Raw genomic sequence first — 9148 nt, 5'->3', positions numbered from 1 at the left:
AATCCGGGACACTGAGGATAGAAAACATCTATTTGACTACATGTTGTCTATTCTACCCCACCCGTGCATATTTGTTTTTAAAAGATGTTTTCCAATACTTTGTCCAGTTTCAAATGCAGGTTCCAGCTCTTCCCTTGGGAATTTCTTTGGCAGTCTTGCCAAACTTGCTGTTCAGGAACTATTACTGACAGTCTCCCTAATGCAGGAGTAATCCTGATGCTCCTAGTTATAGCCTTCTGTGCCCTCCTCAACAACTCTCTCTCCATCTTTCAATTCTTGGTGGACTTATCCTGCCCCCCTATTTACCAGGTATTAATTCCTTATATTTTTTTAATACTTTTTTCACAAGGCAGTCCACAGTCCCCCTTACAGGTTGTTGCCTTTCAGTGAATTCAGTTTCCTTCCCACACTGTGTTGTGTAGTATTGCTTGTGTGACACTTAATAGCTACAACTCAGAGCTGGCTGCATTCCAGTGGTAGGAGGGGAAAAATACCAAACTCTGAACTGAAGCTTTGTGCTACAGCCCAGAGCAACGTAGGCTGTTCAGGGCATGCTATCTCCAAAAGCCATCTTTGCAAATGCATATCTGCAGGCATGGTGCAGTTGGGGATTATGTTATGCAGAGGGAAAGGGAGCTGACTGACAGGAGATCTGCAATCCATATTGGTGCCTTACAATTGTGCATCTCTCTGCAGAACAGCTATAGAGCTTTGTAAATCATTACATTTATAATGAGGAAAGATAAATCAATAACTTCCCTCATTCCCTTTACCCCAGCATGGGGACCGGGGTGGAGAATGTCATACCATGTAGAGCTGGTCAGACAATTGGAATCAGAATAGTTTTCTCTCAGAAAATACCATTTTGATTAAAAGATTTTTTCCCCCAAAATCAGAATGATGTACAGTATCTGAAATGGTCCCTGGGAAAAAATTCAAAACATATTTTTGTGTTGAAAAAATGTATTTCCAAATATTTATTTTCATTCATTTTACAATTTTTTAATTTTTAGATTATTTCATAGCATACCAACAGTAGTTAGAGGAGCTGTCATTTTTCTGGTGTTAGCACAGAATCATTTTTCTAGGATATTGGAAACAGCTGTTCCTCTAATTAGTACACTGAATACTTTTGTTCTTCAAAGTGTAAAAGTGTCAAACTGTTTCATTGTAGTACAAACTAGAGACACTTTGATCTAGAAAATAATAGGTTTCAATTAGTAAAAGTAGCAGCTGCCCTTAATGGTTTAAAAATAAGATAATGTATAAATAAAATCAAATGATAGAATAATATTATGTTGTTTTATATTATATCATAACATATTCATTGATAACAGAGCATGTGATAGTATATGATGGCTTGACTTGATATGAAATACCATAGCTTACACTATTATTGATAGTGCAATAATTTGAAAATCAAAATCCAAATGAAAAATCAAACTAAAATGCATTTCAGATCAAATACTACATTTTGAAATAATATTTCAGGTTTTCCCAAAAATTTGTATTTTCCAGAATTTCCATACAGAAGTTCAAATACATTTAATTTTGCTTCCATTAAAAATAAAGGCACATTTTAAAATGATGGACTTTTCCACAAAATGCACATTTCACATTTCAGCTAGGTCTAATAATAGCATGTGGCATTCTCTTTGACCCAGCCATATAGTCTGTTCATTTGAATGGCTTTAAAGATGGAGATTTTCAAAGCACTTATCCTAAATATAGCACATGCCTTGCCTCTGTTGGTTGTATCTGTACTCATGGTTTGATATAAAACCTTTCAACCCCTTCAGTGTCTTGTTTCAGAGAACTTTCAACCCACTTTCTAATTGTTTTTGGAGAAATTTCCTGAGGTCTCCAAACAATCCCAATCATGACCATTTCTGCTTTCTTCCATCTAAGTAACAGCAGATTCTAGTCTCGTAGCCAGACTACACCCGAATACTAAAAACATCTCTTTTCTCTTCATCCCAACCCAACTCACAAAAGCTTATGGTGGAGAAAGGACCTCGAACGTGACAAACAGATACACACCCTTCACTCGTCCATTCATTCCACCCTACAGCCTGGGTAGTCTGGCTTGCCTCTCTACTATTTGAGACAGTCAATGACTTCCCAGAAGGAAAAGCAGTCTTACTCTCTTTTAATAATGTTGAGTGAGGGCTGTAGTGAAATTGTAACCAAATGGCTCCACCTAGCGACTGCTGGTAACGACAGCACCCAGCCCAGCTGTCTGAAGAAATGTCCTGAGGCAGACAAGGGCCCCTGACATATGCCTGGAAATTTAAATGTAAAGAATAGTGGCCTGATTTATTCTTAAAAGAGAAAGCTCTCTTCCTATGTGTTATCTTACCTAAAAAAAGCAACACTTGATCACTAATAAATCCACCCAGGACTTGACCATTGCTGTCAAATATTCTGTTCTGGTTTAAATCTGAAGAATATGATGGGGGGTTTTCCTTCAGAAATCATGATAAAGGCCAAGGTTTTTGGAAGATGTCAAATATGAGAGCAGGTGGAAGAAAGCGTGCAGGTTTATAAATGATGGTTTCCCCTTAGAGAATTACACGTCACTCTTTTAGACTCTTTTCCTTAGGACTGACTTTGTCACAATATCTTGAAATTAGGTTAGCCTCCAACGCAACCTGTAGGCCTCTAACAACCCAAGCCTAGCTTGTGTGGCAGAACCTTTAAAACCAGGGATGTCCTGGAAGAAACTGGAATGGCTGCATAGAAACCCTGGCATGTTTGTTTTATTTGCCTTTGATTCTCTGCCATCCATCTTCATTTCTTACCCTTGTCGGATCTGAGGCAACAAGATGACTCAGGGGCCTAATGTCTACTTGCACTTCTGTCTAGCCTTTTTCCCCCACACCTTTTTTAAAGAAGGAGCAAACCCACTCATCCTTAGATTTCCCTTTTGTCAAAAGTTGCCAAAACAATATGTGCACAGCTACTTTTTAAAGCAGGAGAAATAGTTTTAATTCATCATAGAAGCTGGAGGCAAGCATATCATAGAATCATAAAAAAGCAGGGCTGGAAGGGACCTCCAGAGGTCATCTAATCCAATGCATTGCCTGAGGCAGGATCATCCCTATCCAAACCATACTATACAATCCACAATCTAAACACTGTGTAAGACTACTGCCAACCCTGACACAACACAGACCTAACACCCTAAACTGCCACAGGTAAAGCAGGGGAACCATGGCAGCCAATGTCCTTCTTCTGTGAAATGTTGTTAATATATGCTCAAGAGATCCCAGGTAGAACACTGCATCCTCCACTACAAAGGAAGGCAAAAAGCGCCACAGTGTGCACCAATCTGACCATGGGGTAAAATTCCTATCTGACCCCAAATATGGAGATCGGTCTGACCCTGTGCAGATGGCCTTCTAGCCAGAAGTCTCTAGCTTTGGTCCCAGCAGGAGAAATCTCTAGCTTTGGTCCCAGCAGGAGATTTGGCACATCCATGTCAAACTAGCCAACACCCAATGCCACTGATGAAGACTTAAAAACGTGTAGCAGAAAGGGGGACAGAAGCAACCAGCGAAGTGCAGAAGCATGGGAAATAGCCATAGTAAAGCATAGGCATAGCTATAGATCATCCCCAATCAGTGGCTGTCCAACCTGTTCTTGAACACCTCCAACGTTGGAAAGTCCACAACTTCCGTAGGCAGTCTATTTCACTGCCTCACTGTTCTAACAGTGAAGAAGTTTTTCCAGATATCCAATCTAAACTTACTTTGCTGCAACTTCAAGCCATTGGTCCACGTCCTCTGCTCTATAGCAACAGAGAAAAGATGCTTTCTCTCATATTTATGGCAGCCCAGAACTCCACTCCACGCATGATACTCCAGATGAGGCCTAACCAGTGCTGAGTAGAGAGGCACTATCACTTGCCACGTTTTGCACCAAATAGGCCATATTTTATCTATTCTAAGTCCTATAATCTGATCAATACAAAACTGTTCCCTTCAGCACTTCGGCCAGTCCTATTTTAAATGTTTTTTTGTAAGGACTAAGGGGGTTAAATAGGTCCCACATGGTTTTCCTATTGTCATCTGTTTAGAAAACTGTTCCCCAATTGAAAAGACACCACCATTAAGAAATGTCACCTGACAGCCTGAATCTTGTTTTTCTTCATTATACCCCCTCCAGCCCTCCTGAACAGAGTTTTTACTCTTTAAATACTTGTGTTTAAGTATGTCTATGTAGCACATCCAAGTGTCTTTGTTCACTTTGTGAAAAGACAGCCATGATTTCTCTTTCAGTGTGGAAGTTGGCAGCTGAAAACTGAAACCTCTTGGAAGAAAAAAATGTTCCCCCAAGTCCAAAAGACTAACCACAGACTTCATCCAGCTTCCCAGTACCCCTCTGCCCACCCACAAAAGTCCAGATCTCCTTTGTTAACTTCGAAGCTCCTTAATCTTCCCAGTTTCTTTCTGGCAGCTCCTTGACACTTAGGGTGTGTTTCAGAGGATTTAAATGTAGCCTTAATTGATCAATTTTCAAGATTAGGTAATGATACAGAGGGGAAGGAAGAGACGTTTAAGGTCGGTGGGGGAGTGCACTAAGGCACACTATGAAATTGCCTGGTTCCATTTCAGAACCTTGCTTACCCTTGCAAAATTGCACTGGTAATTCATCGCTGGTCTCCACTGATGCAGTTTCACTGCAGTGAGCAATGGTGGAAGTGCTAGGATAAATATGGTGCATATGGTTTCCCTGCTGTCCTCATCTCACACTACTCAGAGCAGAGCTAGGCAATATAATGGTGAAACATGCCTGCAACTTACTACGTCTCTGTTCCCAAGGTGGAGTTACCTTGCCAGTGAATCTTGGATCCCATTTTTGCCAGGGTAAACACAGCCATAGGAATGAATCATTTGGATTATTTGACAGTATGGTCACATTTTGATAGTGGGGGCTAGCACTATAGCAGGGTAGGGTGTGCCAGTGGCAAGGGAACTGCGTCAGGACTGGCATTCAGTGACTAGCAAGACACATGAAGGCATTTTTATCCCAATATAGAGAGGAATGCAGCTCCCTGTGCGTTGCTGGTGGTAACTTTGGCAGTCCAAGGAACAATGATAATTGCTTGTTACTGTGGAAACTAGACCTCCAGAAATAACACTAATGAGCCAGCGGGGTCGTGGGAGAAACACAAGCACACAGTCTACTGAAAACACATATGATATGGCTGCATAGACAAAAAATGGGGCTTAGAAAAAAGGACCAATTAGTTTGAACATAACTGAAACCCAGCTGAACCTCTGATTATCCCTTCAGTTCAAACCCCAAATAGTTTAGGTGGCTTGGAAAAGTTCAGGTAACTTTTAAAATTATTGGTCTTCATTTCCATGGCTGCTTCCACACTTATTTGTTTCAATTAGGAAACCTCTACATTGCCCATAGAAAGGTTCTTCCTGTGGTATTTGTGATCTACCTACAAATCTGCAAGGAAACTGATTTTCCTGCTTAATCCTGCAGTTTCATCAGACAGGGACAATTTGAATGACATTCATATAAAAATCTGAACTTTTGTGTACTTTCCACATGAGGGTCATCACCCATTACCAGTAAAAACAAGATTGAAGGTTCAGCGCAGGGGGCGGAGAGCATGCTCTTAGGAAAGGGACCAAGTTGGAGACGCAGCAGTTCTGAAATCAGCCTGTTGGTATGCTGAGCCTTTTCCCATCACATTACTTTCCCCTTGAGAGAGAGGAATGGACAAGGTGAAGAAGATGAGGTGATAGATGCTTCAGACTACAAATGCACCTCTTTTGTGGACCACATCTTCCTGACGTGTCAAGTACCCAGAATTTTGCTGTAGCACTCAAGCCTTGAATGACATAGTGGCATGCACTCAAATGTATGTGAACCTGCCTCATAATGTTGCAGTGATTATTATGCTGCCTGGCACTTACTATGCCTCCATTAGATTTGTAATACCCTTTTGCTCCTCCTAGTAGAGAGGGAGAGTTATCTGACAAAGTAGGCTGTAGCCTGAAAAAGCTCACGCCTCTCTGAACAAATTAGTCTATTCGGTACCATCCTGCCCTGCCTTCCCCTTTTAGTGTTTAGTGAATTCTTCTGGCTATCCCATCACAACTCACAGGCTGTTAGATCAGCTGGTCTCCTTACCACCCTCCTTACTTTGGACCAACCAAAGGAAACAGAGAATTATGGGGTGAAAAAATATCCAAGAAATTTCTGTGCTCGGCTTTTACGTACATTAGTAGAGGGGGGGGGGGTGTTAAAATTGAAACAGGTAAAAACAATTCTTTCAAGCAGGCAAAAAATAATTTTAGTAGGGTTACAGGGAAAGTGTTCCTGGTTTCAAATTTGCACTACATCTGTCTGTCTACCATTTAAGTCTGTATGAGGAGAAGAAAGGTAGGGCCTGAGTGTCAGTATTTGTGTAAGTCTGGACAGGCTTTTGGAGGTGTCCACAAGGTGGAAAAGAAGGCACAATTATTACCCTGCCATACTCACTATTATCATTATTATTCATTAGTACTACAGAAGTTGGACTTGTACAGTCACATAGTAAGAGCCCCTTCCCCAAAATGCTCCTGTCTAAATGGACCAAGCACAAAATAGGTAGAAGAAAAGGAATCTTTTTATATCTTGTTTACATTAATACATGTGAATTATTAAAATATTTCCTTTCTAATTTAACTTTATTTATACTTTATATAGACTGGGAACTGAGGCACAGAATGAATGAGCTCCCCAGGATCATGCAGAAAGCCTGTAGGACAGCCACCAATTGGACTTAAATCTGCTGCTTTCTAGTCCAGTGCTTCAACTACAAGATACCTCTCCTTCTTATACTCTAAAGAGAGGAAGAAGTTAGTGCCAGGGGTGCAATGCAGTATCTGTTATTATTAGTAATATAATATAGTGTAGCCATCAAGGTGGTGATTGGCCACATCTCAGTAATAGTGTTGTACTGACACAGGGTTATTCATTGTTGCCTGTTCTTAATCAGATTATTCCTAAAACACTGAACAACAAATGTATCTTTCTTTGTTAAACACACAAGACACCTGTTTCAGATCCCAGATCATTCTGAGATGTCTATGTCACTTTCAACATGCTAAAGACATTTGTGTAACAAAACTAATCTTTGAAAAGTGTTTCATCTGATTCTCAGCTACTGGGACCTCAGTATTGAGGTCTTTATTTCCCCTACAGTGGCTGATGATATCAGAAGCACCTAAGCAGAACCAGGTGGGCTCTCTGGACTGACATCTCTGGACTGGCTGCCATTGCTGAGGCAACAAGGAGGCAAGTAAATATAGAAAGCGGTTCCCCAAAATTTAAAGCAACATTTCTTTAAAATAGAGAAAAAGAGAGGTAATTACTAAGGCTTCAGAACCCTGCTCTGTGTATGGAGATTACTGTCCAATGCCCCAGAACCACACAACACTTTAAAAAGAAAAACATAAAAGATCATACCCAAGTGGGATAAGGATTCCTGAAGCCGCACATTTTCCTACATTTTCCCACCCTTCCAAATTCAGAAGGTTACCATGGTGACAAATTTCACTATAGGTAAGAAGAAACTGTTTCTGTATAAAAGCCATTTTTGTCAAAACATAAAAAGCAATCATTAAGCCTCACATGCCAACTTATAACCTTTGTTACCAAATAGTCGCAACTAGGCTTGCTTCTCAAGCAAGGGATCAGTAATCTGAATGCAAATAATCCGATTTTTTTAATTGATGTGTTCTACTAATTAAGTTTATCCCTGTAAGTTAATATGGTGCTCTCAAAATGCCAAAATATACCGTGTGTTCATTTGCTTCCAAATCATCTACAAGGAAATCAGTAATTCCTGACAGCTTTGAGAACATAGATCTAATTTGAGACCTCATTATAAATTGGAAGAAATTTACCTTAAATCACATTTTGATATGGTTCACACCAGTATAAACTGAGAGTCTCAACTGCAGTCAGTGTACTTACTTCAGATTTACTCCAGTAGTGTAACTGAGATCTGTGTGTGACTCATTGCACAGACATTCAACTTGCAACAATTTTGGAGGAATCTGTGGCCAAGTGTTCATGCATTCACAAGGCCCAAATTATGTCAGCTAATGAAAGACACCATAGCAAACCCTCCCACCTCTCTTCCTGGGTTTCCCAGGTAATCAGTATGAATTAAATAAGCAATTTCTGGTTTGTGTCACAATCTGAGTTCTGGATTAAAACAGCTCTGCATGGAGTCCTCCCACTTTTTCCTTCCACTCAAAATCACAAAAGCACAGCTGCAGCTTCAGGTAGTCATACCAATGTAGATGGTACTGTGCTGTGACACAGTACATGGGGTCAGATGCTCTGCATCTGGAAATTCATCTGAGTCTAGTAAAGTCAATGGAGCAGAGGAGCTGGCCTCATTGAGTTCAACAGATACTTTCTCTTCCAGCCTCTCCTCTTGCTCAATCTTATGCTGAAGTCACACCCCTGCTTGTAAGATCACCACTCATTGTCACTGTGAGAGTGGTGGTGTCCAGTTCAGCACAATGGCTTCACTGTGGTTGAACAAGAAGTGAGGGTGGACCCATGCATGGGAAGAAAATCCATACTCTAAGCAATGTGTCTCATTCATCATATAAAATCTTCTCTCCTCAAACTTGAGGTCTGATTAATTTGTCCATGTCAGAGAATGGCCATTATCTATTTTAAAAAGCTACAGTCTTCCTACCCCCAGTGCCAGTTCCTGCAAGCTGGTAGGAGGAGTTAATCCTTTCTAACCTGCATTTTTTCCAGCACCCATGTTTATAAAGGGTATTCCCAGAAAAGCAAGCACATTATGTTCTCCACGCACTGTGTTTCCAGGGCTGTAGCCAGCTAAGTAAAAGTGTCTGTGCAGAATTGTGCAGCACCAAATTCCCTGGGAAACCATGCCCCATTTCTTTGCAAGTATGAACGATTTAAATCTGTTTGTCTTGCCATGCAAAAACCCTGAAACTACATGTGCTTTTCTCTCATGTGCAGAGATTTGCAGTTTGAAAATGCACTGGTGTAGAACTGGTGTTTTGCCTCCTCAGCTCATCATGCATTTGACAGTTCTCCCATTTCCAGATGCCTACCCCCATTCAGATTCCCCAGGTGTGCCACTGCAAGCAGG

This window comes from Alligator sinensis, unplaced genomic scaffold (assembly GCF_000455745.1).
Source record: "Alligator sinensis unplaced genomic scaffold, ASM45574v1 scaffold166_1, whole genome shotgun sequence".
Taxonomy (NCBI): domain Eukaryota; kingdom Metazoa; phylum Chordata; order Crocodylia; family Alligatoridae; genus Alligator; species Alligator sinensis.
This window is presented reverse-complemented; position numbering follows the sequence as displayed.